This window comes from Pseudophryne corroboree, chromosome 1 (genome assembly GCF_028390025.1).
Source record: "Pseudophryne corroboree isolate aPseCor3 chromosome 1, aPseCor3.hap2, whole genome shotgun sequence".
NCBI classification, from domain to species: Eukaryota; Metazoa; Chordata; class Amphibia; order Anura; family Myobatrachidae; genus Pseudophryne; species Pseudophryne corroboree.
Genome location: NC_086444.1, coordinates 117,842,524 through 117,869,449, shown reverse-complemented (window position 1 = coordinate 117,869,449; position 26,926 = coordinate 117,842,524). Strand labels below are relative to the sequence as shown.

The window sequence follows — 26,926 nt, the reverse complement described above, 5'->3', positions numbered from 1 at the left end:
TGACGGTATGCAAATTCATCTGCTGCAGTGTGCCCTGGGAAGGATTTGCACTAGTTGTGCGCATAGTTTGGGGGTGCTTCAGGAACAGTCACCCTTCCGCCTTCCCATGTCAACGTGAAGAGATGCAGCCTCCCTGCAGTTTTCTTTTCCCGTCCCCTGCCGAGAGTTCACTTGTCATGGCTCCGGTCAACCTCCTTCACTTGACGGGGGTGTGCCCAAGCAGGGGCCCTCCTGAGCCCTAGTCCAACTCATACTTACCTGGCAGGGGAGATATCATGATCACGAAGGTGGTTCTCCCAGGGCGAGGCTCATCCATTGCACTCCGGGTGTGCTGACCCCTGCGATTTTCCCAAATGCGGGAAACTCGACTGCATAATTTGTGGTAGTGGGGGACTGCGTTCGCGCTTTCCCCTGATCATCTCTGGTAAAAGTCAGATCTTTTTGTGTGCTGCTGGTGCTGTCTCTTCCTTTGCTGTTTCTATCCTTTTCTTCATTTCAACTCTCCCTCCACTGGACCCCTGTGCCCGTTAAGGTGCGCTTCTATCTTTCACTCAGCGCTCTCTTCTCATCTCTTCTCCTGTGCGCTGGCTGCATGCTTCCTTGCTTTTTCCGGCCTTGTACTGTGCTTCGCATATACAACCAATACAGGGCGCTGCAGGACCCACACGGTTTCACTTGCTTTGTAAAGTAGGCCCCCAGATTGTGTCAGATATGAGGGGGAGAGAGAAAAAAAACTTTGCTCCCTCATTTCATGCAGTAGCTTGTCTACTTTGTAAAATGGTAGGCCTCGCTGGGCTGCCGTAGTCTTCCTACACATAGTAAGCGTTTAAATTGAGGCGGCGAAAACTAGAAGAAAGAGAGCATTTTTGGTTTGCGTGCAGATTTTGGGCAGGTGGATTGGTGGCAAAACACAAAGTATTTGTCTATGGTGCTTATAAGACGGGGGACAAAAGAAAAAAAATCACATTTGCTTTTGGTTCACTTGCTTGAGAAATACGCTTTTTGGGCCATTTGGGTGAAACAACTTTTGACGTGTTCAAATCAGTAAAAAGACTAATGGCTTTTTTGAGACTACAAAGTCTTTTGAAAGAAAAAACAAACAAACAAAAACCAAGGTATAATTTGTGTGAGTGCCGCAGGGGGGATAAGAAAGAAAGAAAAAATAAATAAAAATAAATCCGCGACGACGACGTTCGGACGAGCGCTAACGTCGGAAAATGGTCTCGGTGCGAGGATGAGAAAACCCTCAGCAGCGAGGGGGTTAAATCTCAAGCTGCCTTTTATATTTTATTTTCCAATTTAAGAACCCATTGAGACATAGGACGGTGCACTGCCTGTTGCTTTTCATATGGAGATGAGGGTTGCAGCTACTGTAACTGTGCCCGACTGCTTTTATGACATGACGGTATGCAAATTCATCTGCTGCAGTGTGCCCTGGGAAGGATTTGCACTAGTTGTGCGCATAGTTTGGGGGTGCTTCAGGAACAGTCACCCTTCCGCCTTCCCATGTCAACGTGAAGAGATGCAGCCTCCCTGCAGTTTTCTTTTCCCGTCCCCTGCCGAGAGTTCACTTGTCATGGCTCCGGTCAACCTCCTTCACTTGACGGGGGTGTGCCCAAGCAGGGGCCCTCCTGAGCCCTAGTCCAACTCATACTTACCTGGCAGGGGAGATACCATGATCACGAAGGTGGTTCTCCCAGGGCGAGGCTCATCCATTGCACTCCGGGTGTGCTGACCCCTGCGGTTTCCCCAAATGCGGGAAACTCGACTGCATAATTTGTGGTAGTGGGGGACTGCGTTCGCGCTTTCCCCTGATCATCTCTGGTAAAAGTCAGATCTTTTTTGGTGCTGTCTCTTCCTTTGCTGTTTCCATCCTTTTCTTCATTTCAACTCTCCCTCCACTGGACCCCTGTGCCCGTTAAGGTGCGCTTCTATCTTTCACTCAGCGCTCTCTTCTCATCTCTTCTCCTGTGCGCTGGCTGCATGCTTCCTTGCTTTTTCCGGCCTTGTACTGTGCTTCGCATATACAACCAATACAGGGCGCTGCAGGACCCACACGGTTTCACTTGCTTTGTAAAGTAGGCCCCCAGATTGTGTCAGATATGAGGGGGAGAGAGAAAAAAAACTTTGCTCCCTCATTTCATGCAGTAGCTTGTCTACTTTGTAAAATGGTAGGCCTCGCTGGGCTGCCGTAGTCTTCCTACACATAGTAAGCGTTTAAATTGAGGCGGCGAAAACTAGAAGAAAGAGAGCATTTTTGGTTTGCGTGCAGATTTTGGGCAGGTGGATTGGTGGCAAAACACAAAGTATTTGTCTATGGTGCTAATAAGACGGGGGACAAAAGAAAAAAAATCACATTTGTTTTTGGTTCACTTGCTTGAGAAATACGCTTTTTGGGCCATTTGGGTGAAACAACTTTTGACGTGTTCAAATCAGTAAAAAGACTAATGGCTTTTTTGAGACTACAAAGTCTTTTGAAAGAAAAAACAAACAAACAAAAACCAAGGTATAATTTGTGTGAGTGCCGCAGGGGGGATAAGAAAGAAAGAAAAAATAAATAAAAAGAAATCCGTGACGACGACGTTCGGACGAGCGCTAACGTCGGAAAATGGTCTCGGTGCGAGGATGAGAAAACCCTCAGCAGCGAGGGGGTTAAATCTCAAGCTGCCTTTTATATTTTATTTTCCAATTTAAGAACCCATTGAGACATAGGACGGTGCACTGCCTGTTGCTTTTCATATGGAGATGAGGGTTGCAGCTACTGTAACTGTGCCCGACTGCTTTTATGACATGACGGTATGCAAATTCATCTGCTGCAGTGTGCCCTGGGAAGGATTTGCACTAGTTGTGCGCATAGTTTGGTGGTGCTTCAGGAACAGTCACCCTTCCGCCTTCCCATGTCAACGTGAAGAGATGCAGCCTCCCTGCAGTTTTCTTTTCCCGTCCCCTGCCGAGAGTTCACTTGTCATGGCTCCGGTCAACCTCCTTCACTTGACGGGGGTGTGCCCAAGCAGGGGCCCTCCTGAGCCCTAGTCCAACTCATACTTACCTGGCAGGGGGAGATACCATGATCACGAAGGTGGTTCTCCCAGGGCGAGGCTCATCCATTGCACTCCGGGTGTGCTGACCCCTGCGATTTCCCCAAATGCGGGAAACTCGACTGCATAATTTGTGGTAGTGGGGGACTGCGTTCGCGCTTTCCCCTGATCATCTCTGGTAAAAGTCAGATCTTTTTGTGTGCTGCTGGTGCTGTCTCTTCCTTTGCTGTTTCCATCCTTTTCTTCATTTCAACTCTCCCTCCACTGGACCCCTGTGCCTGTTAAGGTGCGCTTCTATCTTTCACTCAGCGCTCTCTTCTCATCTCTTCTCCTGTGCGCTGGCTGCATGCTTCCTTGCTTTTTCCGGCCTTGTACTGTGCTTCGCATATACAACCAATACAGGGCGCTGCAGGACCCACACGGTTTCACTTGCTTTGTAAAGTAGGCCCCCAGATTGTGTCAGATATGAGGGGGAGAGAGAAAAAAAACTTTGCTCCCTCATTTCATGCAGTAGCTTGTCTACTTTGTAAAATGGTAGGCCTCGCTGGGCTGCCGTAGTCTTCCTACACATAGTAAGCGTTTAAATTGAGGCGGCGAAAACTAGAAGAAAGAGAGCATTTTTGGTTTGCGTGCAGATTTTGGGCAGGTGGATTGGTGGCAAAACACAAAGTATTTGTCTATGGTGCTAATAAGACGGGGGACAAAAGAAAAAAAATCACATTTGTTTTTGGTTCACTTGCTTGAGAAATACGCTTTTTGGGCCATTTGGGTGAAACAACTTTTGACGTGTTCAAATCAGTAAAAAGACTAATGGCTTTTTTGAGACTACAAAGTCTTTTGAAAGAAAAAACAAACAAACAAAAACCAAGGTATAATTTGTGTGAGTGCCGCAGGGGGGATAAGAAAGAAAGAAAAAATAAATAAAAAGAAATCCGTGACGACGACGTTCGGACGAGCGCTAACGTCGGAAAATGGTCTCGGTGCGAGGATGAGAAAACCCTCAGCAGCGAGGGGGTTAAATCTCAAGCTGCCTTTTATATTTTATTTTCCAATTTAAGAACCCATTGAGACATAGGACGGTGCACTGCCTGTTGCTTTTCATATGGAGATGAGGGTTGCAGCTACTGTAACTGTGCCCGACTGCTTTTATGACATGACGGTATGCAAATTCATCTGCTGCAGTGTGCCCTGGGAAGGATTTGCACTAGTTGTGCGCATAGTTTGGGGGTGCTTCAGGAACAGTCACCCTTCCGCCTTCCCATGTCAACGTGAAGAGATGCAGCCTCCCTGCAGTTTTCTTTTCCCGTCCCCTGCCGAGAGTTCACTTGTCATGGCTCCGGTCAACCTCCTTCACTTGACGGGGGTGTGCCCAAGCAGGGGCCCTCCTGAGCCCTAGTCCAACTCATACTTACCTGGCAGGGGAGATACCATGATCACGAAGGTGGTTCTCCCAGGGCGAGGCTCATCCATTGCACTCCGGGTGTGCTGACCCCTGCGATTTCCCCAAATGCGGGAAACTCGACTGCATAATTTGTGGTAGTGGGGGACTGCGTTCGCGCTTTCCCCTGATCATCTCTGGTAAAAGTCAGATCTTTTTGTGTGCTGCTGGTGCTGTCTCTTCCTTTGCTGTTTCTATCCTTTTCTTCATTTCAACTCTCCCTCCACTGGATCCCTGTGCCCGTTAAGGTGCGCTTCTATCTTTCACTCAGCGCTCTCTTCTCATCTCTTCTCCTGTGCGCTGGCTGCATGCTTCCTTGCTTTTTCCGGCCTTGTACTGTGCTTCGCATATACAACCAATACAGGGCGCTGCAGGACCCACACGGTTTCACTTGCTTTGTAAAGTAGGCCCCCAGATTGTGTCAGATATGAGGGGGAGAGAGAAAAAAAACTTTGCTCCCTCATTTCATGCAGTAGCTTGTCTACTTTGTAAAATGGTAGGCCTCGCTGGGCTGCCGTAGTCTTCCTACACATAGTAAGCGTTTAAATTGAGGCGGCGAAAACTAGAAGAAAGAGAGCATTTTTGGTTTGCGTGCAGATTTTGGGCAGGTGGATTGGTGGCAAAACACAAAGTATTTGTCTATGGTGCTTATAAGACGGGGGACAAAAGAAAAAAAATCACATTTGCTTTTGGTTCACTTGCTTGAGAAATACGCTTTTTGGGCCATTTGGGTGAAACAACTTTTGACGTGTTCAAATCAGTAAAAAGACTAATGGCTTTTTTGAGACTACAAAGTCTTTTGAAAGAAAAAACAAACAAACAAAAACCAAGGTATAATTTGTGTGAGTGCCGCAGGGGGGATAAGAAAGAAAGAAAAAATAAATAAAAAGAAATCCGTGACGACGACGTTCGGACGAGCGCTAACGTCGGAAAATGGTCTCGGTGCGAGGATGAGAAAACCCTCAGCAGCGAGGGGGTTAAATCTCAAGCTGCCTTTTATATTTTATTTTCCAATTTAAGAACCCATTGAGACATAGGACGGTGCACTGCCTGTTGCTTTTCATATGGAGATGAGGGTTGCAGCTACTGTAACTGTGCCCGACTGCTTTTATGACATGACGGTATGCAAATTCATCTGCTGCAGTGTGCCCTGGGAAGGATTTGCACTAGTTGTGCGCATAGTTTGGGGGTGCTTCAGGAACAGTCACCCTTCCGCCTTCCCATGTCAACGTGAAGAGATGCAGCCTCCCTGCAGTTTTCTTTTCCCGTCCCCTGCCGAGAGTTCACTTGTCATGGCTCCGGTCAACCTCCTTCACTTGACGGGGGTGTGCCCAAGCAGGGGCCCTCCTGAGCCCTAGTCCAACTCATACTTACCTGGCAGGGGAGATACCATGATCACGAAGGTGGTTCTCCCAGGGCGAGGCTCATCCATTGCACTCCGGGTGTGCTGACCCCTGCGATTTCCCCAAATGCGGGAAACTCGACTGCATAATTTGTGGTAGTGGGGGACTGCGTTCGCGCTTTCCCCTGATCATCTCTGGTAAAAGTCAGATCTTTTTTGGTGCTGTCTCTTCCTTTGCTGTTTCCATCCTTTTCTTCATTTCAACTCTCCCTCCACTGGACCCCTGTGCCCGTTAAGGTGCGCTTCTATCTTTCACTCAGCGCTCTCTTCTCATCTCTTCTCCTGTGCGCTGGCTGCATGCTTCCTTGCTTTTTCCGGCCTTGTACTGTGCTTCGCATATACAACCAATACAGGGCGCTGCAGGACCCACACGGTTTCACTTGCTTTGTAAAGTAGGCCCCCAGATTGTGTCAGATATGAGGGGGAGAGAGAAAAAAAACTTTGCTCCCTCATTTCATGCAGTAGCTTGTCTACTTTGTAAAATGGTAGGCCTCGCTGGGCTGCCGTAGTCTTCCTACACATAGTAAGCGTTTAAATTGAGGCGGCGAAAACTAGAAGAAAGAGAGCATTTTTGGTTTGCGTGCAGATTTTGGGCAGGTGGATTGGTGGCAAAACACAAAGTATTTGTCTATGGTGCTAATAAGACGGGGGACAAAAGAAAAAAAATCACATTTGTTTTTGGTTCACTTGCTTGAGAAATACGCTTTTTGGGCCATTTGGGTGAAACAACTTTTGACGTGTTCAAATCAGTAAAAAGACTAATGGCTTTTTTGAGACTACAAAGTCTTTTGAAAGAAAAAACAAACAAACAAAAACCAAGGTATAATTTGTGTGAGTGCCGCAGGGGGGATAAGAAAGAAAGAAAAAATAAATAAAAAGAAATCCGTGACGACGACGTTCGGACGAGCGCTAACGTCGGAAAATGGTCTCGGTGCGAGGATGAGAAAACCCTCAGCAGCGAGGGGGTTAAATCTCAAGCTGCCTTTTATATTTTATTTTCCAATTTAAGAACCCATTGAGACATAGGACGGTGCACTGCCTGTTGCTTTTCATATGGAGATGAGGGTTGCAGCTACTGTAACTGTGCCCGACTGCTTTTATGACATGACGGTATGCAAATTCATCTGCTGCAGTGTGCCCTGGGAAGGATTTGCACTAGTTGTGCGCATAGTTTAGTGGTGCTTCAGGAACAGTCACCCTTCCGCCTTCCCATGTCAACGTGAAGAGATGCAGCCTCCCTGCAGTTTTCTTTTCCCGTCCCCTGCCGAGAGTTCACTTGTCATGGCTCCGGTCAACCTCCTTCACTTGACGGGGGTGTGCCCAAGCAGGGGCCCTCCTGAGCCCTAGTCCAACTCATACTTACCTGGCAGGGGGAGATACCATGATCACGAAGGTGGTTCTCCCAGGGCGAGGCTCATCCATTGCACTCCGGGTGTGCTGACCCCTGCGATTTCCCCAAATGCGGGAAACTCGACTGCATAATTTGTGGTAGTGGGGGACTGCGTTCGCGCTTTCCCCTGATCATCTCTGGTAAAAGTCAGATCTTTTTTGGTGCTGTCTCTTCCTTTGCTGTTTCCATCCTTTTCTTCATTTCAACTCTCCCTCCACTGGACCCCTGTGCCTGTTAAGGTGCGCTTCTATCTTTCACTCAGCGCTCTCTTCTCATCTCTTCTCCTGTGCGCTGGCTGCATGCTTCCTTGCTTTTTCCGGCCTTGTACTGTGCTTCGCATATACAACCAATACAGGGCGCTGCAGGACCCACACGGTTTCACTTGCTTTGTAAAGTAGGCCCCCAGATTGTGTCAGATATGAGGGGGAGAGAGAAAAAAAACTTTGCTCCCTCATTTCATGCAGTAGCTTGTCTACTTTGTAAAATGGTAGGCCTCGCTGGGCTGCCGTAGTCTTCCTACACATAGTAAGCGTTTAAATTGAGGCGGCGAAAACTAGAAGAAAGAGAGCATTTTTGGTTTGCGTGCAGATTTTGGGCAGGTGGATTGGTGGCAAAACACAAAGTATTTGTCTATGGTGCTAATAAGACGGGGGACAAAAGAAAAAAAATCACATTTGTTTTTGGTTCACTTGCTTGAGAAATACGCTTTTTGGGCCATTTGGGTGAAACAACTTTTGACGTGTTCAAATCAGTAAAAAGACTAATGGCTTTTTTGAGACTACAAAGTCTTTTGAAAGAAAAAACAAACAAACAAAAACCAAGGTATAATTTGTGTGAGTGCCGCAGGGGGGATAAGAAAGAAAGAAAAAATAAATAAAAAGAAATCCGTGACGACGACGTTCGGACGAGCGCTAACGTCGGAAAATGGTCTCGGTGCGAGGATGAGAAAACCCTCAGCAGCGAGGGGGTTAAATCTCAAGCTGCCTTTTATATTTTATTTTCCAATTTAAGAACCCATTGAGACATAGGACGGTGCACTGCCTGTTGCTTTTCATATGGAGATGAGGGTTGCAGCTACTGTAACTGTGCCCGACTGCTTTTATGACATGACGGTATGCAAATTCATCTGCTGCAGTGTGCCCTGGGAAGGATTTGCACTAGTTGTGCGCATAGTTTGGGGGTGCTTCAGGAACAGTCACCCTTCCGCCTTCCCATGTCAACGTGAAGAGATGCAGCCTCCCTGCAGTTTTCTTTTCCCGTCCCCTGCCGAGAGTTCACTTGTCATGGCTCCGGTCAACCTCCTTCACTTGACGGGGGTGTGCCCAAGCAGGGGCCCTCCTGAGCCCTAGTCCAACTCATACTTACCTGGCAGGGGAGATACCATGATCACGAAGGTGGTTCTCCCAGGGCGAGGCTCATCCATTGCACTCCGGGTGTGCTGACCCCTGCGATTTCCCCAAATGCGGGAAACTCGACTGCATAATTTGTGGTAGTGGGGGACTGCGTTCGCGCTTTCCCCTGATCATCTCTGGTAAAAGTCAGATCTTTTTTGGTGCTGTCTCTTCCTTTGCTGTTTCCATCCTTTTCTTCATTTCAACTCTCCCTCCACTGGACCCCTGTGCCCGTTAAGGTGCGCTTCTATCTTTCACTCAGCGCTCTCTTCTCATCTCTTCTCCTGTGCGCTGGCTGCATGCTTCCTTGCTTTTTCCGGCCTTGTACTGTGCTTCGCATATACAACCAATACAGGGCGCTGCAGGACCCACACGGTTTCACTTGCTTTGTAAAGTAGGCCCCCAGATTGTGTCAGATATGAGGGGGAGAGAGAAAAAAAACTTTGCTCCCTCATTTCATGCAGTAGCTTGTCTACTTTGTAAAATGGTAGGCCTCGCTGGGCTGCCGTAGTCTTCCTACACATAGTAAGCGTTTAAATTGAGGCGGCGAAAACTAGAAGAAAGAGAGCATTTTTGGTTTGCGTGCAGATTTTGGGCAGGTGGATTGGTGGCAAAACACAAAGTATTTGTCTATGGTGCTAATAAGACGGGGGACAAAAGAAAAAAAATCACATTTGTTTTTGGTTCACTTGCTTGAGAAATACGCTTTTTGGGCCATTTGGGTGAAACAACTTTTGACGTGTTCAAATCAGTAAAAAGACTAATGGCTTTTTTGAGACTACAAAGTCTTTTGAAAGAAAAAACAAACAAACAAAAACCAAGGTATAATTTGTGTGAGTGCCGCAGGGGGGATAAGAAAGAAAGAAAAAATAAATAAAAAGAAATCCGTGACGACGACGTTCGGACGAGCGCTAACGTCGGAAAATGGTCTCGGTGCGAGGATGAGAAAACCCTCAGCAGCGAGGGGGTTAAATCTCAAGCTGCCTTTTATATTTTATTTTCCAATTTAAGAACCCATTGAGACATAGGACGGTGCACTGCCTGTTGCTTTTCATATGGAGATGAGGGTTGCAGCTACTGTAACTGTGCCCGACTGCTTTTATGACATGACGGTATGCAAATTCATCTGCTGCAGTGTGCCCTGGGAAGGATTTGCACTAGTTGTGCGCATAGTTTGGGGGTGCTTCAGGAACAGTCACCCTTCCGCCTTCCCATGTCAACGTGAAGAGATGCAGCCTCCCTGCAGTTTTCTTTTCCCGTCCCCTGCCGAGAGTTCACTTGTCATGGCTCCGGTCAACCTCCTTCACTTGACGGGGGTGTGCCCAAGCAGGGGCCCTCCTGAGCCCTAGTCCAACTCATACTTACGTGGCAGGGGAGATGCCATGATCACGAAGGTGGTTCTCCCAGGGCGAGGCTCATCCATTGCACTCCGGGTGTGCTGACCCCTGCGATTTCCCCAAATGCGGGAAACTCGACTGCATAATTTGTGGTAGTGGGGGACTGCGTTCGCGCTTTCCCCTGATCATCTCTGGTAAAAGTCAGATCTTTTTTGGTGCTGTCTCTTCCTTTGCTGTTTCCATCCTTTTCTTCATTTCAACTCTCCCTCCACTGGACCCCTGTGCCCGTTAAGGTGCGCTTCTATCTTTCACTCAGCGCTCTCTTCTCATCTCTTCTCCTGTGCGCTGGCTGCATGCTTCCTTGCTTTTTCCGGCCTTGTACTGTGCTTCGCATATACAACCAATACAGGGCGCTGCAGGACCCACACGGTTTCACTTGCTTTGTAAAGTAGGCCCCCAGATTGTGTCAGATATGAGGGGGAGAGAGAAAAAAAACTTTGCTCCCTCATTTCATGCAGTAGCTTGTCTACTTTGTAAAATGGTAGGCCTCGCTGGGCTGCCGTAGTCTTCCTACACATAGTAAGCGTTTAAATTGAGGCGGCGAAAACTAGAAGAAAGAGAGCATTTTTGGTTTGCGTGCAGATTTTGGGCAGGTGGATTGGTGGCAAAACACAAAGTATTTGTCTATGGTGCTAATAAGACGGGGGACAAAAGAAAAAAAATCACATTTGTTTTTGGTTCACTTGCTTGAGAAATACGCTTTTTGGGCCATTTGGGTGAAACAACTTTTGACGTGTTCAAATCAGTAAAAAGACTAATGGCTTTTTTGAGACTACAAAGTCTTTTGAAAGAAAAAACAAACAAACAAAAACCAAGGTATAATTTGTGTGAGTGCCGCAGGGGGGATAAGAAAGAAAGAAAAAATAAATAAAAAGAAATCCGTGACGACGACGTTCGGACGAGCGCTAACGTCGGAAAATGGTCTCGGTGCGAGGATGAGAAAACCCTCAGCAGCGAGGGGGTTAAATCTCAAGCTGCCTTTTATATTTTATTTTCCAATTTAAGAACCCATTGAGACATAGGACGGTGCACTGCCTGTTGCTTTTCATATGGAGATGAGGGTTGCAGCTACTGTAACTGTGCCCGACTGCTTTTATGACATGACGGTATGCAAATTCATCTGCTGCTGTGTGCCCTGGGAAGGATTTGCACTAGTTGTGCGCATAGTTTGGGGGTGCTTCAGGAACAGTCACCCTTCCGCCTTCCCATGTCAACGTGAAGAGATGCAGCCTCCCTGCAGTTTTCTTTTCCCGTCCCCTGCCGAGAGTTCACTTGTCATGGCTCCGGTCAACCTCCTTCACTTGACGGGGGTGTGCCCAAGCAGGGGCCCTCCTGAGCCCTAGTCCAACTCATACTTACCTGGCAGGGGAGATACCATGATCACGAAGGTGGTTCTCCCAGGGCGAGGCTCATCCATTGCACTCCGGGTGTGCTGACCCCTGCGATTTCCCCAAATGCGGGAAACTCGACTGCATAATTTGTGGTAGTGGGGGACTGCGTTCGCGCTTTCCCCTGATCATCTCTGGTAAAAGTCAGATCTTTTTTGGTGCTGTCTCTTCCTTTGCTGTTTCCATCCTTTTCTTCATTTCAACTCTCCCTCCACTGGACCCCTGTGCCCGTTAAGGTGCGCTTCTATCTTTCACTCAGCGCTCTCTTCTCATCTCTTCTCCTGTGCGCTGGCTGCATGCTTCCTTGCTTTTTCCGGCCTTGTACTGTGCTTCGCATATACAACCAATACAGGGCGCTGCAGGACCCACACGGTTTCACTTGCTTTGTTAAGTAGGCCCCCAGATTGTGTCAGATATGAGGGGGAGAGAGAAAAAAAACTTTGCTCCCTCATTTCATGCAGTAGCTTGTCTACTTTGTAAAATGGTAGGCCTCGCTGGGCTGCCGTAGTCTTCCTACACATAGTAAGCGTTTAAATTGAGGCGGCGAAAACTAGAAGAAAGAGAGCATTTTTGGTTTGCGTGCAGATTTTGGGCAGGTGGATTGGTGGCAAAACACAAAGTATTTGTCTATGGTGCTTATAAGACGGGGGACAAAAGAAAAAAAATCACATTTGTTTTTGGTTCACTTGCTTGAGAAATACGCTTTTTGGGCCATTTGGGTGAAACAACTTTTGACGTGTTCAAATCAGTAAAAAGACTAATGGCTTTTTTGAGACTACAAAGTCTTTTGAAAGAAAAAACAAACAAACAAAAACCAAGGTATAATTTGTGTGAGTGCCGCAGGGGGGATAAGAAAGAAAGAAAAAATAAATAAAAAGAAATCCGTGACGACGACGTTCGGACGAGCGCTAACGTCGGAAAATGGTCTCGGTGCGAGGATGAGAAAACCCTCAGCAGCGAGGGGGTTAAATCTCAAGCTGCCTTTTATATTTTATTTTCCAATTTAAGAACCCATTGAGACATAGGACGGTGCACTGCCTGTTGCTTTTCATATGGAGATGAGGGTTGCAGCTACTGTAACTGTGCCCGACTGCTTTTATGACATGACGGTATGCAAATTCATCTGCTGCAGTGTGCCCTGGGAAGGATTTGCACTAGTTGTGCGCATAGTTTGGGGGTGCTTCAGGAACAGTCACCCTTCCGCCTTCCCATGTCAACGTGAAGAGATGCAGCCTCCCTGCAGTTTTCTTTTCCCGTCCCCTGCCGAGAGTTCACTTGTCATGGCTCCGGTCAACCTCCTTCACTTGACGGGGGTGTGCCCAAGCAGGGGCCCTCCTGAGCCCTAGTCCAACTCATACTTACCTGGCAGGGGAGATACCATGATCACGAAGGTGGTTCTCCCAGGGCGAGGCTCATCCATTGCACTCGGGGTGTGCTGACCCCTGCGATTTCCCCAAATGCGGGAAACTCGACTGCATAATTTGTGGTAGTGGGGGACTGAGTTCGCGCTTTCCCCTGATCATCTCTGGTAAAAGTCAGATCTTTTTGTGTGCTGCTGGTGCTGTCTCTTCCTTTGCTGTTTCTATCCTTTTTTTCATTTCAACTCTCCCTCCACTGGACCCCTGTGCCCGTTAAGGTGCGCTTCTATCTTTCACTCAGCGCTCTCTTCTCATCTCTTCTCCTGTGCGCTGGCTGCATGCTTCCTTGCTTTTTCCAGCCTTGTATACTGTGCTTCCCATATACAACTAATACAGGGCACTGCAGGACCCACACGGTTTCACTTGCTTTGTAAAGTAGGCCCCCAGATTGTGTCAGATATGAGGGGGAGAGAGAAAAAAAACTTTGCTCCCTCATTTCATGCAGTAGCTTGTCTACTTTGTAAAATGGTAGGCCTCGCTGGGCTGCCGTAGTCTTCCTACACATAGTAAGCGTTTAAATTGAGGCGGCGAAAACTAGAAGAAAGAGAGCATTTTTGGTTTGCGTGCAGATTTTGGGCAGGTGGATTGGTGGCAAAACACAAAGTATTTGTCTATGGTGCTTATAAGACGGGGGACAAAAGAAAAAAAATCACATTTGTTTTTGGTTCACTTGCTTGAGAAATACGCTTTTTGGGCCATTTGGGTGAAACAACTTTTGACGTGTTCAAATCAGTAAAAAGACTAATGGCTTTTTTGAGACTACAAAGTCTTTTGAAAGAAAAAACAAACAAACAAAATCCAAGGTATAATTTGTGTGAGTGCCGCAGGGGGGATAAGAAAGAAAGAAAAAATAAATAAAAAGAAATCCGTGACGACGACGTTCGGACGAGCGCTAACGTCGGAAAATGGTCTCGGTGCGAGGATGAGAAAACCCTCAGCAGCGAGGGGGTTAAATCTCAAGCTGCCTTTTATATTTTATTTTCCAATTTAAGAACCCATTGAGACATAGGACGGTGCACTGCCTGTTGCTTTTCATATGGAGATGAGGGTTGCAGCTACTGTAACTGTGCCCGACTGCTTTTATGACATGACGGTATGCAAATTCATCTGCTGCAGTGTGCCCTGGGAAGGATTTGCACTAGTTGTGCGCATAGTTTGGGGGTGCTTCAGGAACAGTCACCCTTCCGCCTTCCCATGTCAACGTGAAGAGATGCAGCCTCCCTGCAGTTTTCTTTTCCCGTCCCCTGCCGAGAGTTCACTTGTCATGGCTCCGGTCAACCTCCTTCACTTGACGGGGGTGTGCCCAAGCAGGGGCCCTCCTGAGCCCTAGTCCAACTCATACTTACCTGGCAGGGGAGATACCATGATCACGAAGGTGGTTCTCCCAGGGTGAGGCTCATCCATTGCACTCCGGGTGTGCTGACCCCTGCGATTTCCCCAAATGCGGGAAACTGGACTGCATAATTTGTGGTAGTGGGGGACTGCGTTCGCGCTTTCCCCTGATCATCTCTGGTAAAAGTCAGATCTTTTTGTGTGCTGCTGGTGCTGTCTCTTCCTTTGCTGTTTCTATCCTTTTCTTTATTTCTTTTTTTCCAAATATGTTTATTAAATACCTCCAAAACATGGTACAGAAATGAGGGAAAAAAAAACCCGCATACATATCAGACATATCGACATCAAAGTAAGCAGATAAGAAAGGTAAAAGTACACAGCATATATGAGTAGGTGGAGGAAATTTTCCAATTTTCCAAAACAATTAACAAGAACAAATTGTAAACCACCAGAAGAGCGGCGGTCAGGCTATAATGTATTGAGAATGGGACTAAATATGACTGACTAAAAACTGACACTCAATTCCGGCAGTTCAAATTAAAAAAAAAAAGAAGAGGTAAAAAAGAACATCACAAAAACGTTAGAACAAAAATAAGCAAAAACACCTACCAAGAGCCACAGGCCACCGATCCGTCCATAGAAGTGTCCATCCAATCCGCCAGGGAAGAAACAGCAGAAATAAGAAGAGAGGGGAAAGAAAAGAGGAAGTGTGTGGAGAGGGAAGTACGGATGAAGAAGAGGGAGAGGGGAAGATAGGAAGCTCAGTCAGTTAGAGAAACTTGGCTATCAAGTTGTCGGAGAGAGTACCAAAAGTTAGATTGGAAACATTTATGTATTGCTAGTTTAGTGTGGGGAGGGAGGGTACAAATGTATTTATCCCAGCACTTAAAGAGTGCAGGAGTCAGGGTTTCCTTGTGAATAGAGGCTTCCAGCCAGTCCATATTAAATAAGAAGAGTAACCTAGAGGTAGCCATAGGGAGAGTAGGAGAGGTAGGATGGATCCACTGTTGCAATATAGCTTTTTTCCCCACTGCTGAAAGTAACACTATCAATTTTTTATCAGTGCGTGGAATTCCAGGTTGGTCCGACAGATGACCAAAGAGGGCCCAGGGAGCAGTACATTGAAAGGGGATGCCTAGCGTTGAGGTGCCATAATGGTGTAAGGTATGCCAGAATTTTTGAATGACAGGGCAGGCCCAGAGACAATGGAAAAGGTCAGCTTCTACCGTTGAGCATTTATTACATCCGGCCCTATCTGATATACCCATTAGAAAACCTTGTTTAGGCGAAATATATGCCCTGTGTAGCAGTTTATAGGCCATTTCCTGATATATACTAGCCGGTATTAGTTTAAGGGTCATAAAAAAGGTATCTAATAGGGTGTCTACTGTGAATGTAGGAACTTGGGAGATCCATTTAGCCAGATCAGGAAAATCAGTGTGGGGGTCCAGTTCAGTGCGGATGCGCGCATAGATAGAAGATATGGAGTATGTGTTGGAGCGTAAAAGGGAGTCTAAGGGGTTAACAAAGTCTTTTCCCGTGAGGTGAGGGAGAACGGATGTAAGATAATGTATAGCCTGGGAGTAGTAAAATCCATGCAGGGGTGAAATTGCATATTTCTCAATAGCCTCCTGGAATGGCAAAGGAGTGTGAGTAGGTGTCATCAGATTACGTAGAGTCTTTAAACCAGAGGAGCACCAAGCACCAAAAGGCAAAGAGGCAGTACCATTTTGGAACTCCAGGTTTCCAAGCAAAGGTAGAGAGACTGAGTAATAATATTTGAGACCAAGAGCTTTCCTAGCCATTTTCCACGCCTTAATAGTGGAAGACAATAGTGGGTTATCAAATTGGGGAGATTTTATTTGAGAGGGCCGGGCATGTAGAAGGTAAGCAAGAGAGAGAGGAGCACAAAGCTGAGATTCTAACTTGGTATCTGTGAATACATCGTTGCCACTGAGCCAATCCATAGCGAAACGTAGTAAGCACGCTAGATTGTATTGTTTAATGTTTGGTAGGTTTACACCCCCTTGGCGCACCGATTGCGACATTTTTTTTAGACTTATCCTGGGGCGCTTACGGTTCCATATAAACTTGGAAAGCAAGGTATTAAGTAAAGAAAAGTCGGAGTTAGTGAGAAGAATGGGAGTCATTTGGAGAATATACAGGAGTTTCGGGAAGCTTGCCATTTTAAACAGGTTGCATCTCCCTAACATATTAAGGGGAAGGTTTTGCCATAGGCTAAGTTCAGTCCGTATTTTATGTATGATCGGGGTTATATTACGTGCATAGAGGGTGGAGAGATGTTGTGGTAGAGCCACTCCTAAAAAGGTGATATGGGAGGGGGCCCATCTAAACGGGAAGGGTCTAATCCAACCCAGTCTCGCCTGGCCAAATATGGCCAGGGCTTCAGACTTGGCAAAGTTAATGGAGAAGCCAGCAAAAGACGAAAATCTGTCAATTGCCTCTACCAATACAGGAAGGGAGCATTTAGGGTCAGAGGTACATATAAGTAGGTCATCTGCGAAGGCTATAACTTTGAGTTCGCGATCCCCAACAACAATGCCTCTAAACCCAGGTAGCAGTTGGATATAACGAATAAAAGGTTCCAAGGCCAAATTAAAAAGCAAAGGGGAGAGAGGGCATCCTTGTCTGGTGCCTCTCTCAAGAAAAAAGGAAGAGGAGGCCACATTATTAACTACCACCTGGGCCATCGGAGCAGTGCAGAGGGTCCGCATTAGACTACAGAAATTAGTGCCAAATTGCTGATGGGAGAGCACTCTAAAAAGGTGTGGCCAAGCGATTTTATCGAAGGCCTTTTCGGCGTCTAGATTAATAAGAATATTGTCTTCCAAATTATGAAGGCGGGTATGGGAAATAGCAGCTATCGCCGATCTAATACCTTGTACAGATTGTCTGCCTTTAATAAAGCCTAACTGGGCCGGGGAAATGAGATGAGGCAGACAAGACTGTAGACGGTTGGCCATTAGTTTGGTAAGCAATTTGAAGTCTTGGTTAAGAAGTGAGATAGGGCGATAGGAACCCACGAGGGAGGGATCTTTACCCGGCTTGGGTATTACGATTATCCGTGCCTCATTGAAGTATAAGGGTATAGTTCCGGAGGTAAGGATATGATTATATAATTTGGCTAGAGTGGGTGTGAGTTCAGCATTAAGTAATTTATAGTATTCAGCCCCAAAGCCATCAGGGCCTGGGCTCTTGCCGTTTGGTAAAGATTTGATAGTTGTGAGTATCTCTTCCTCAGTTATAGACATCTCGAGAAGGTCCCTGTCATCTCGAGAGAGGACAGGAAGCTGAGCGTCATGCAAAAAGGATTCACCTGTCTCCACGTTATCTGGCTCTGCTGTATATAGGGATTTGTAAAACTGCATAAATTCGGCGCAAATGGCTGTCGGATCTGATATAATAGTGTCTGAAGATTTAACCACCTCAACCCATGTGCGAGTGCGGGGTCCCCGAGCGAGGTTCGCCAAGAGTCTGCCCGATTTATTACCCCATCTAAAAAATTTGTTCCGCTGGTAATCATATCGTGTCTGGGCCTGCTCTGTTAGGAAGGTATCATATACTTGTTTAGCAGTCAGGTATGCCTCTTTATGTGCGGGAGTGTCGGAACGCTTATACGTTCTATAAGTTGAGGTGAGAAGGGAGCTCAGTTCATGGAGGCGGGAGTTAAATGTTTTGCGTTTAGAATTTATGTATGAGATAATGTGGCCCCGGATAACAGCTTTAGAGGCGCTCCAGAACAGTGAGACATCCTCCGCCTGGGCCAAATTATCAGCAACGTAGGTGTGCCAAGTGTGTCTAAGGTGTAGGAGAAAATCCTCAGAGTGAGTAAGATAAGCAGGGAATCGCCAGCATTTGGAAAAACATTGGGGCAACGCAAGCTTAAGAGAAATCATAATAGGGGCATGGTCTGAGATAATAATATTTTTAATCGATGTGTGAGTGACTTTAGGGAAGAGGTGTCGGGATAAGAAAATATAATCAATACGGGAGTGCGTAGAGTGGGGGTGAGAGTAGAAAGAGTAATCACGAAGAAGAGGGTGATGGATACGCCAAGGGTCGGAGAGAGCAAGTTGTGAACAGAGGGAGGAAAGAAGATCACAGCCGGATTTGGAGGATGAAGTACTCACCCCAGACCTGTCCATGGACGGATCGATGACCGTGTTGAAATCTCCTCCTAGGATTAGATTAGAGCTCCCCCAAGAGGAAAGTTTCTGTAGGACAACTGCAAAAAAATCCTGTTGAGAGACATTTGGGGCATATAGATTAAGGAGAGTATACAAGACATTATCAATAATCACATCTAGCAAAATAAATCTCCCATTAGGATCGAGAAACCTTCTGCGTATCGAATATTGTAGGGACTTGTGAAAAAGGATGGCAACTCCCCTGGTCTTATTAGAATAAGGGGCCGAGATACAATCCCCGATCCAGGGGGCACGTAGAGTGTTACGGGGATCGTCCAGCCAATGTGTTTCCTGTAGGAAGGTGATGTGAGGGGTCAAACGGTGGAGGTGGGAGAGCACTTTCTTGCGCTTCACTGGAGCGTTAAGACCCTCCACATTCCATGATACTATATTGAAGGCAAGGAGTGGGGTATCCTCCGCGGCGGCGGGGGGAGTAGGAGCAGGGTCAGCTATATCAGCCTATACCGATGGATGGGAATGCAAGAAAAAATATACTAGAGGTAAAGTAGGGCCCCTGCCCGTCCCAGCGAGCGGGAAGGGGTTGACCCATGGAGGATCGGGGTCGGCAGATCCGGCAGGTGCAACCAACAATATTAAACAGTAACATAAAAAACAAACAAGAAAAACAAGAAAATTTACAGCTCATTGTATACACAGAGCTGCGCAATTATTCCTCTCCACGTGACCTACAGATGGAGAAGAAAAAGAGAGAAAAACATGCATGCAAGCAATAATAACAGTGCAACAGTCAAGTGGGTAAACTCGAGAAGTGTGCCTTGGCGAGTGTTATGTCATCGAAGAACAACGGCTTGCCGTCCTCGAAGATCCGCAGCCGGGCCGGGTACAGGAGAGAGAATTTAATTTTGGCGTTAAACAGTTGCTTGCACAACGGGGCAAACTCCTTGCGTTTAGCAGCGACAATGGTGGAAAAATCCTGAAATATCAAGAGCCGATCTCCGTTGTAGGTTAAGCTATCCGTCTTCCGGTAGTGGTCTAGGAGTCGAGCTTTGTCGGCATAATTAAGGATTTTCATGATCACCGGGCGAGGGCGACCAGAGTTTGTTTTACGTTCAGGGCCGATTCTGTGTGCCCGCTCAATAGCCAGAGGGGCACCTTTGAGATCCATGGCCAGTTGTTGCGGTATCCAGTTAGAAAGAAGGTCAAGTAACTCACGGCCTTTGACCGATTCGGGGATACCCACCACCCGGAGATTACTTCTGCGTCCGCGATTCTCCAAATCATCTAGCTTCTGGGTCAGATCCGAAATGTCACTTTGCTGTGAATTAATGGTGAGTTGTGCTGCATGCAAATCATCCTCCAGGGTAGACACCCTCTGTTCGACGTCATCTAAGCGGCCAGAGTGTTGAGTTAATTTGGATAGAGTAGAGTCAATAGCTTCTCTAATGCCCGCCAGCTTTTCATCTAGCAGAGGGCCCAGCACCGCCGCAATATCCGCAGGTTTCATTTTGGGAGGCTTACTGGCCGGAGCAGACTTGCGTTTTTGTAAGGACCTGGAACGGGTGACAGAGCAATCTGAATCAGACGAGTGTCCCCACACAGTATCGCCTCGGGTTGTAGAGGCAGGGTCAGCAATTGACATCGGGGTGGGTATGAGAAATTTTTCCATAAAAATAAGCGGGCAACGGAGGACCGATTTATACAGTAGGAGTCGCCTCACGCAAGGAGCAAGCTATAATGAGGTCACATGGAGAGGAAAAAAAAAGGGGAAGTATAACAGGTTACATCCCAACGAGTAGTAGCTCAGGACCGGTAGGCATCAGTCCGTGAACAGCGCACATGGGCGAGGAGAAATGTCACACAGGTGTAGAAGCCGGCATGGTTTTATGGGTGGAGCAGGTGTGAGAATAGGCAGAAGTATAGAAATATATTTATAGTGGCTGTGAGTTGTCTAATCTAAAAGTCGCCACAAGAGGGAGCTAGAGTTACAGCCAGTTCTAGCTATGGAGTGAGGAGAGAGTTGTGCCAGTCACAAGATGGCCGCCACCTGTAAATAAGACACGGATCCTCCGGAGGTCCCCGGGTCGTTAATCCCCGCCAGTGAGGGGGAGATCTGTCTTGCAAGGATGTGTGAGGTGGGGGTCGGAGGGCAGGCGCCTGGAGAGGCCGGGGATCGGCAAGTAGAGCTCAAAGTCCGGGCGGCGCCAACCACAAGATGGCCGCCGGCCGCCAGTCACACTCGTCCCGGCTCTTACCTCCCGCAGATTGTCCGGCCGCCGGTCTCCTGTGAGGGTCAGTACTTGATGGGTGAGCTCTTGGGTGTCAGGGAGCGCCGCTCAGGTGGGAGAGGGGGTCCGCAGAATCGCCGCACCAGGTCCAGCGGACCGACGGCTCCACTCCCAAATCGAGGCCCCGGCTTCTTGAGGAGGGGAAGGCCGCAACCTGCAGAAGCCCTGATAAGGGCTCCCCGGCTCTGCAACCGAGCCCCTCTGGTGCTTAGTGATCAGGGAAGCAGGTGGTCCAGTACAGAGGTGCTTGGAGACCCGTGAAATAGGTTTTATGTTGGTTTTATGAGCGGGGCCAGCAGGAGCTCATAGAGAAGGCTTCCTCTCAGCTTGCAGGCTAGGCCACGCCCCCCCCCCTTTTCTTCATTTCAACTCTCCCTCCACTGGACCCCTGTGCCCGTTAAGGTGCGCTTCTATCTTTCACTCAGCGCTCTCTTCTCATCTCTTCTCCTGTGCGCTGGCTGCATGCTTCCTTGCTTTTTCCGGCCTTGTACTGTGCTTCGCATATACAACCAATACAGGGCGCTGCAGGACCCACACGGTTTCACTTGCTTTGTAAAGTAGGCCCCCAGATTGTGTCAGATATGAGGGGGAGAGAGAAAAAAAACTTTGCTCCCTCATTTCATGCAGTAGCTTGTCTACTTTGTAAAATGGTAGGCCTCGCTGGGCTGCCGTAGTCTTCCTACACATAGTAAGCGTTTAAATTGAGGCGGCGAAAACTAGAAGAAAGAGAGCATTTTTGGTTTGCGTGCAGATTTTGGGCAGGTGGATTGGTGGCAAAACACAAAGTATTTGTCTATGGTGCTTATAAGACGGGGGACAAAAGAAAAAAAATCACATTTGCTTTTGGTTCACTTGCTTGAGAAATACGCTTTTTGGGCCATTTGGGTGAAACAACTTTTGACGTATTCAAATCAGTAAAAAGACTAATGGCTTTTTTGAGACTACAAAGTCTTTTGAAAGAAAAAACAAACAAACAAAAACCAAGGTATAATTTGTGTGAGTGCCGCAGGGGGGATAAGAAAGAAAGAAAAAATAAATAAAAAGAAATCCGCGACGACGACGTTCGGACGAGCGCTAACGTCGGAAAATGGTCTCGGTGCGAGGATGAGAAAACCCTCAGCAGCGAGGGGGTTAAATCTCAAGCTGCCTTTTATATTTTATTTTCCAATTTAAGAACCCATTGAGACATAGGACGGTGCACTGCCTGTTGCTTTTCATATGGAGATGAGGGTTGCAGCTACTGTAACTGTGCCCGACTGCTTTTATGACATGACGGTATGCAAATTCATCTGCTGCAGTGTGCCCTGGGAAGGATTTGCACTAGTTGTGCGCATAGTTTGGGGGTGCTTCAGGAACAGTCACCCTTCCGCCTTCCCATGTCAACGTGAAGAGATGCAGCCTCCCTGCAGTTTTCTTTTCCCATCCCCTGCCGAGAGTTCACTTGTCATGGCTCCGGTCAACCTCCTTCACTTGACGGGGGTGTGCCCAAGCAGGGGCCCTCCTGAGCCCTAGTCCAACTCATACTTACCTGGCAGGGGAGATACCATGATCACGAAGGTGGTTCTCCCAGGGCGAGGTTCATCCATTGCACTCCAGGTGTGCTGACCCCTGCGATTTCCCCAAATGTGGGAAACTCGACTGCATAATTTGTGGTAGTGGGGGACTGCGTTCGCGCTTTCCCCTGATCATCTCTGGTAAAAGTCAGATCTTTTTTGGTGCTGTCTCTTCCTTTGCTGTTTCCATCCTTTTCTTCATTTCAACTCTCCCTCCACTGGACCCCTGTGCCCGTTAAGGTGCGCTTCTATCTTTCACTCAGCGCTCTCTTCTCATCTCTTCTCCTGTGCGCTGGCTGCATGCTTCCTTGCTTTTTCCGGCCTTGTACTGTGCTTCGCATATACAACCAATACAGGGCGCTGCAGGACCCACACGGTTTCACTTGCTTTGTAAAGTAGGCCCCCAGATTGTGTCAGATATGAGGGGGAGAGAGAAAAAAAACTTTGCTCCCTCATTTCATGCAGTAGCTTGTCTACTTTGTAAAATGGTAGGCCTCGCTGGGCTGCCGTAGTCTTCCTACACATAGTAAGCGTTTAAATTGAGGCGGCGAAAACTAGAAGAAAGAGAGCATTTTTGGTTTGCGTGCAGATTTTGGGCAGGTGGATTGGTGGCAAAACACAAAGTATTTGTCTATGGTGCTTATAAGACGGGGGACAAAAGAAAAAAAATCACATTTGCTTTTGGTTCACTTGCTTGAGAAATACGCTTTTTGGGCCATTTGGGTGAAACAACTTTTGACGTGTTCAAATCAGTAAAAAGACTAATGGCTTTTTTGAGACTACAAAGTCTTTTGAAAGAAAAAACAAACAAACAAAAACCAAGGTATAATTTGTGTGAGTGCCGCAGGGGGGATAAGAAAGAAAGAAAAAATAAATAAAAAGAAATCCGTGACGACGACGTTCGGACGAGCGCTAACGTCGGAAAATGGTCTCGGTGCGAGGATGAGAAAACCCTCAGCAGCGAGGGGGTTAAATCTCAAGCTGCCTTTTATATTTATTTTCCAATTTAAGAACCCATTGAGACATAGGACGGTGCACTGCCTGTTGCTTTTCATATGGAGATGAGGGTTGCAGCTACTGTAACTGTGCCCGACTGCTTTTATGACATGACGGTATGCAAATTCATCTGCTGCAGTGTGCCCTGGGAAGGATTTGCACTAGTTGTGCGCATAGTTTGGGGGTGCTTCAGGAACAGTCACCCTTCCGCCTTCCCATGTCAACGTGAAGAGATGCAGCCTCCCTGCAGTTTTCTTTTCCCGTCCCCTGCCGAGAGTTCACTTGTCATGGCTCCGGTCAACCTCCTTCACTTGACGGGGGTGTGCCCAAGCAGGGGCCCTCCTGAGCCCTAGTCCAACTCATACTTACCTGGCAGGGGAGATACCATGATCACGAAGGTGGTTCTCCCAGGGCGAGGCTCATCCATTGCACTCCGGGTGTGCTGACCCCTGCGATTTCCCCAAATGCGGGAAACTCGACTGCATAATTTGTGGTAGTGGGGGACTGCGTTCGCGCTTTCCCCTGATCATCTCTGGTGAAAGTCAGATCTTTTTTGGTGCTGTCTCTTCCTTTGCTGTTTCCATCCTTTTCTTCATTTCAACTCTCCCTCCACTGGACCCCTGTGCCCGTTAAGGTGCGCTTCTATCTTTCACTCAGCGCTCTCTTCTCATCTCTTCTCCTGTGCGCTGGCTGCATGCTTCCTTGCTTTTTCCAGCCTTGTACTGTGCTTCGCATATACAACCAATACAGGGCGCTGCAGGACCCACACGGTTTCACTTGCTTTGTAAAGTAGGCCCCCAGATTGTGTCAGATATGAGGGGGAGAGAGAAAAAAAACTTTGCTCCCTCATTTCATGCAGTAGCTTGTCTACTTTGTAAAATGGTAGGCCTCGCTGGGCTGCCGTAGTCTTCCTACACATAGTAAGCGTTTAAATTGAGGCGGCGAAAACTAGAAGAAAGAGAGCATTTTTGGTTTGCGTGCAGATTTTGGGCAGGTGGATTGGTGGCAAAACACAAAGTATTTGTCTATGGTGCTTATAAGACGGGGGACAAAAGAAAAAAAATCACATTTGCTTTTGGTTCACTTGCTTGAGAAATACGCTTTTTGGGCCATTTGGGTGAAACAACTTTTGACGTGTTCAAATCAGTAAAAAGACTAATGGCTTTTTTGAGACTACAAAGTCTTTTGAAAGAAAAAACAAACAAACAAAAACCAAGGTATAATTTGTGTGAGTGCCGCAGGGGGGATAAGAAAGAAAGAAAAAATAAATAAAAAGAAATCCGTGACGACGACGTTCGGACGAGCGCTAACGTCGGAAAATGGTCTCGGTGCGAGGATGAGAAAACCCTCAGCAGCGAGGGGGTTAAATCTCAAGCTGCCTTTTATATTTTATTTTCCAATTTAAGAACCCATTGAGACATAGGACGGTGCACTGCCTGTTGCTTTTCATATGGAGATGAGGGTTGCAGCTACTGTAACTGTGCCCGACTGCTTTTATGACATGACGGTATGCAAATTCATCTGCTGCAGTGTGCCCTGGGAAGGATTTGCACTAGTTGTGCGCATAGTTTGGGGGTGCTTCAGGAACAGTCACCCTTCCGCCTTCCCATGTCAACGTGAAGAGATGCAGCCTCCCTGCAGTTTTCTTTTCCCGTCCCCTGCCGAGAGTTCACTTGTCATGGCTCCGGTCAACCTCCTTCACTTGACGGGGGTGTGCCCAAGCAGGGGCCCTCCTGAGCCCTAGTCCAACTCATACTTACCTGGCAGGGGAGATACCATGATCATGAAGGTGGTTCTCCCAGGGCGAGGCTCATCCATTGCACTCCGGGTGTGCTGACCCCTGCGATTTCCCCAAATGCGGGAAACTCGACTGCATAATTTGTGGTAGTGGGGGACTGCGTTCGCGCTTTCCCCTGATCATCTCTGGTGAAAGTCAGATCTTTTTTGGTGCTGTCTCTTCCTTTGCTGTTTCCATCCTTTTCTTCATTTCAACTCTCCCTCCACTGGACCCCTGTGCCCGTTAAGGTGCGCTTCTATCTTTCACTCAGCGCTCTCTTCTCATCTCTTCTCCTGTGCGCTGGCTGCATGCTTCCTTGCTTTTTCCGGCCTTGTACTGTGCTTCGCATATACAACCAATACAGGGCGCTGCAGGACCCACACGGTTTCACTTGCTTTGTAAAGTAGGCCCCCAGATTGTGTCAGATATGAGGGGGAGAGAGAAAAAAAACTTTGCTCCCTCATTTCATGCAGTAGCTTGTCTACTTTGTAAAATGGTAGGCCTCGCTGGGCTGCCGTAGTCTTCCTACACATAGTAAGCGTTTAAATTGAGGCGGCGAAAACTAGAAGAAAGAGAGCATTTTTGGTTTGCGTGCAGATTTTGGGCAGGTGGATTGGTGGCAAAACACAAAGTATTTGTCTATGGTGCTTATAAGACGGGGGACAAAAGAAAAAAAATCACATTTGCTTTTGGTTCACTTGCTTGAGAAATACGCTTTTTGGGCCATTTGGGTGAAACAACTTTTGACGTGTTCAAATCAGTAAAAAGACTAATGGCTTTTTTGAGACTACAAAGTCTTTTGAAAGAAAAAACAAACAAACAAAAACCAAGGTATAATTTGTGTGAGTGCCGCAGGGGGGATAAGAAAGAAAGAAAAAATAAATAAAAAGAAATCCGTGACGACGACGTTCGGACGAGCGCTAACGTCGGAAAATGGTCTCGGTGCGAGGATGAGAAAACCCTCAGCAGCGAGGGGGTTAAATCTCAAGCTGCCTTTTATATTTTATTTTCCAATTTAAGAACCCATTGAGACATAGGACGGTGCACTGCCTGTTGCTTTTCATATGGAGATGAGGGTTGCAGCTACTGTAACTGTGCCCGACTGCTTTTATGACATGACGGTATGCAAATTCATCTGCTGCAGTGTGCCCTGGGAAGGATTTGCACTAGTTGTGCGCATAGTTTGGGGGTGCTTCAGGAACAGTCACCCTTCCGCCTTCCCATGTCAACGTGAAGAGATGCAGCCTCCCTGCAGTTTTCTTTTCCCGTCCCCTGCCGAGAGTTCACTTGTCATGGCTCCGGTCAACCTCCTTCACTTGACGGGGGTGTGCCCAAGCAGGGGCCCTCCTGAGCCCTAGTCCAACTCATACTTACCTGGCAGGGGAGATACCATGATCATGAAGGTGGTTCTCCCAGGGCGAGGCTCATCCATTGCACTCCGGGTGTGCTGACCCCTGCGATTTCCCCAAATGCGGGAAACTCGACTGCATAATTTGTGGTAGTGGGGGACTGCGTTCGCGCTTTCCCCTGATCATCTCTGGTGAAAGTCAGATCTTTTTTGGTGCTGTCTCTTCCTTTGCTGTTTCCATCCTTTTCTTCATTTCAACTCTCCCTCCACTGGACCCCTGTGCCCGTTAAGGTGCGCTTCTATCTTTCACTCAGCGCTCTCTTCTCATCTCTTCTCCTGTGCGCTGGCTGCATGCTTCCTTGCTTTTTCCGGCCTTGTACTGTGCTTCGCATATACAACCAATACAGGGCGCTGCAGGACCCACACGGTTTCACTTGCTTTGTAAAGTAGGCCCCCAGATTGTGTCAGATATGAGGGGGAGAGAGAAAAAAAACTTTGCTCCCTCATTTCATGCAGTAGCTTGTCTACTTTGTAAAATGGTAGGCCTCGCTGGGCTGCCGTAGTCTTCCTACACATAGTAAGCGTTTAAATTGAGGCGGCGAAA

The 26,926-nt window shown here is 47.5% G+C and overlaps 15 non-coding genes across 15 annotated transcripts; all 15 read left to right on the top strand.

Annotated features, from left to right (window-relative positions):
• Positions 1-250: 250 nt before the first annotated feature.
• LOC134957720 (U1 spliceosomal RNA) lies at positions 251-414 on the top strand. The gene has a single exon (XR_010186720.1). It is a non-coding gene; the product is annotated as a U1 spliceosomal RNA (small nuclear RNA).
• Positions 415-1,650: 1,236 nt separating this feature from the next.
• LOC134957845 (U1 spliceosomal RNA) lies at positions 1,651-1,814 on the top strand. The gene has a single exon (XR_010186764.1). It is a non-coding gene; the product is annotated as a U1 spliceosomal RNA (small nuclear RNA).
• A 1,227-nt stretch (positions 1,815-3,041) lies between these two features.
• Positions 3,042-3,206, top strand: LOC134958542 (U1 spliceosomal RNA). Its single transcript, XR_010187053.1, has one exon. It is a non-coding gene; the product is annotated as a U1 spliceosomal RNA (small nuclear RNA).
• A 1,236-nt stretch (positions 3,207-4,442) lies between these two features.
• LOC134957301 (U1 spliceosomal RNA) lies at positions 4,443-4,606 on the top strand. The gene has a single exon (XR_010186554.1). It is a non-coding gene; the product is annotated as a U1 spliceosomal RNA (small nuclear RNA).
• Positions 4,607-5,842: 1,236 nt separating this feature from the next.
• On the top strand, positions 5,843-6,006 carry LOC134957297 (U1 spliceosomal RNA). The gene has a single exon (XR_010186553.1). It is a non-coding gene; the product is annotated as a U1 spliceosomal RNA (small nuclear RNA).
• Positions 6,007-7,233: 1,227 nt separating this feature from the next.
• On the top strand, positions 7,234-7,398 carry LOC134958537 (U1 spliceosomal RNA). The gene has a single exon (XR_010187052.1). It is a non-coding gene; the product is annotated as a U1 spliceosomal RNA (small nuclear RNA).
• A 1,227-nt stretch (positions 7,399-8,625) lies between these two features.
• Positions 8,626-8,789, top strand: LOC134957293 (U1 spliceosomal RNA). Its single transcript, XR_010186552.1, has one exon. It is a non-coding gene; the product is annotated as a U1 spliceosomal RNA (small nuclear RNA).
• A 1,227-nt stretch (positions 8,790-10,016) lies between these two features.
• LOC134958462 (U1 spliceosomal RNA) lies at positions 10,017-10,180 on the top strand. Its single transcript, XR_010187011.1, has one exon. It is a non-coding gene; the product is annotated as a U1 spliceosomal RNA (small nuclear RNA).
• Positions 10,181-11,407: 1,227 nt separating this feature from the next.
• On the top strand, positions 11,408-11,571 carry LOC134957287 (U1 spliceosomal RNA). The gene has a single exon (XR_010186551.1). It is a non-coding gene; the product is annotated as a U1 spliceosomal RNA (small nuclear RNA).
• Positions 11,572-12,798: 1,227 nt separating this feature from the next.
• LOC134958639 (U1 spliceosomal RNA) lies at positions 12,799-12,962 on the top strand. Its single transcript, XR_010187083.1, has one exon. It is a non-coding gene; the product is annotated as a U1 spliceosomal RNA (small nuclear RNA).
• Positions 12,963-14,200: 1,238 nt separating this feature from the next.
• On the top strand, positions 14,201-14,364 carry LOC134958627 (U1 spliceosomal RNA). Its single transcript, XR_010187081.1, has one exon. It is a non-coding gene; the product is annotated as a U1 spliceosomal RNA (small nuclear RNA).
• Positions 14,365-22,168: 7,804 nt separating this feature from the next.
• LOC134958592 (U1 spliceosomal RNA) lies at positions 22,169-22,332 on the top strand. The gene has a single exon (XR_010187075.1). It is a non-coding gene; the product is annotated as a U1 spliceosomal RNA (small nuclear RNA).
• A 1,226-nt stretch (positions 22,333-23,558) lies between these two features.
• Positions 23,559-23,722, top strand: LOC134957278 (U1 spliceosomal RNA). The gene has a single exon (XR_010186548.1). It is a non-coding gene; the product is annotated as a U1 spliceosomal RNA (small nuclear RNA).
• A 1,227-nt stretch (positions 23,723-24,949) lies between these two features.
• LOC134955757 (U1 spliceosomal RNA) lies at positions 24,950-25,113 on the top strand. The gene has a single exon (XR_010185953.1). It is a non-coding gene; the product is annotated as a U1 spliceosomal RNA (small nuclear RNA).
• A 1,227-nt stretch (positions 25,114-26,340) lies between these two features.
• LOC134955746 (U1 spliceosomal RNA) lies at positions 26,341-26,504 on the top strand. The gene has a single exon (XR_010185952.1). It is a non-coding gene; the product is annotated as a U1 spliceosomal RNA (small nuclear RNA).
• The last annotated feature ends 422 nt before the right edge of the window (positions 26,505-26,926 follow it).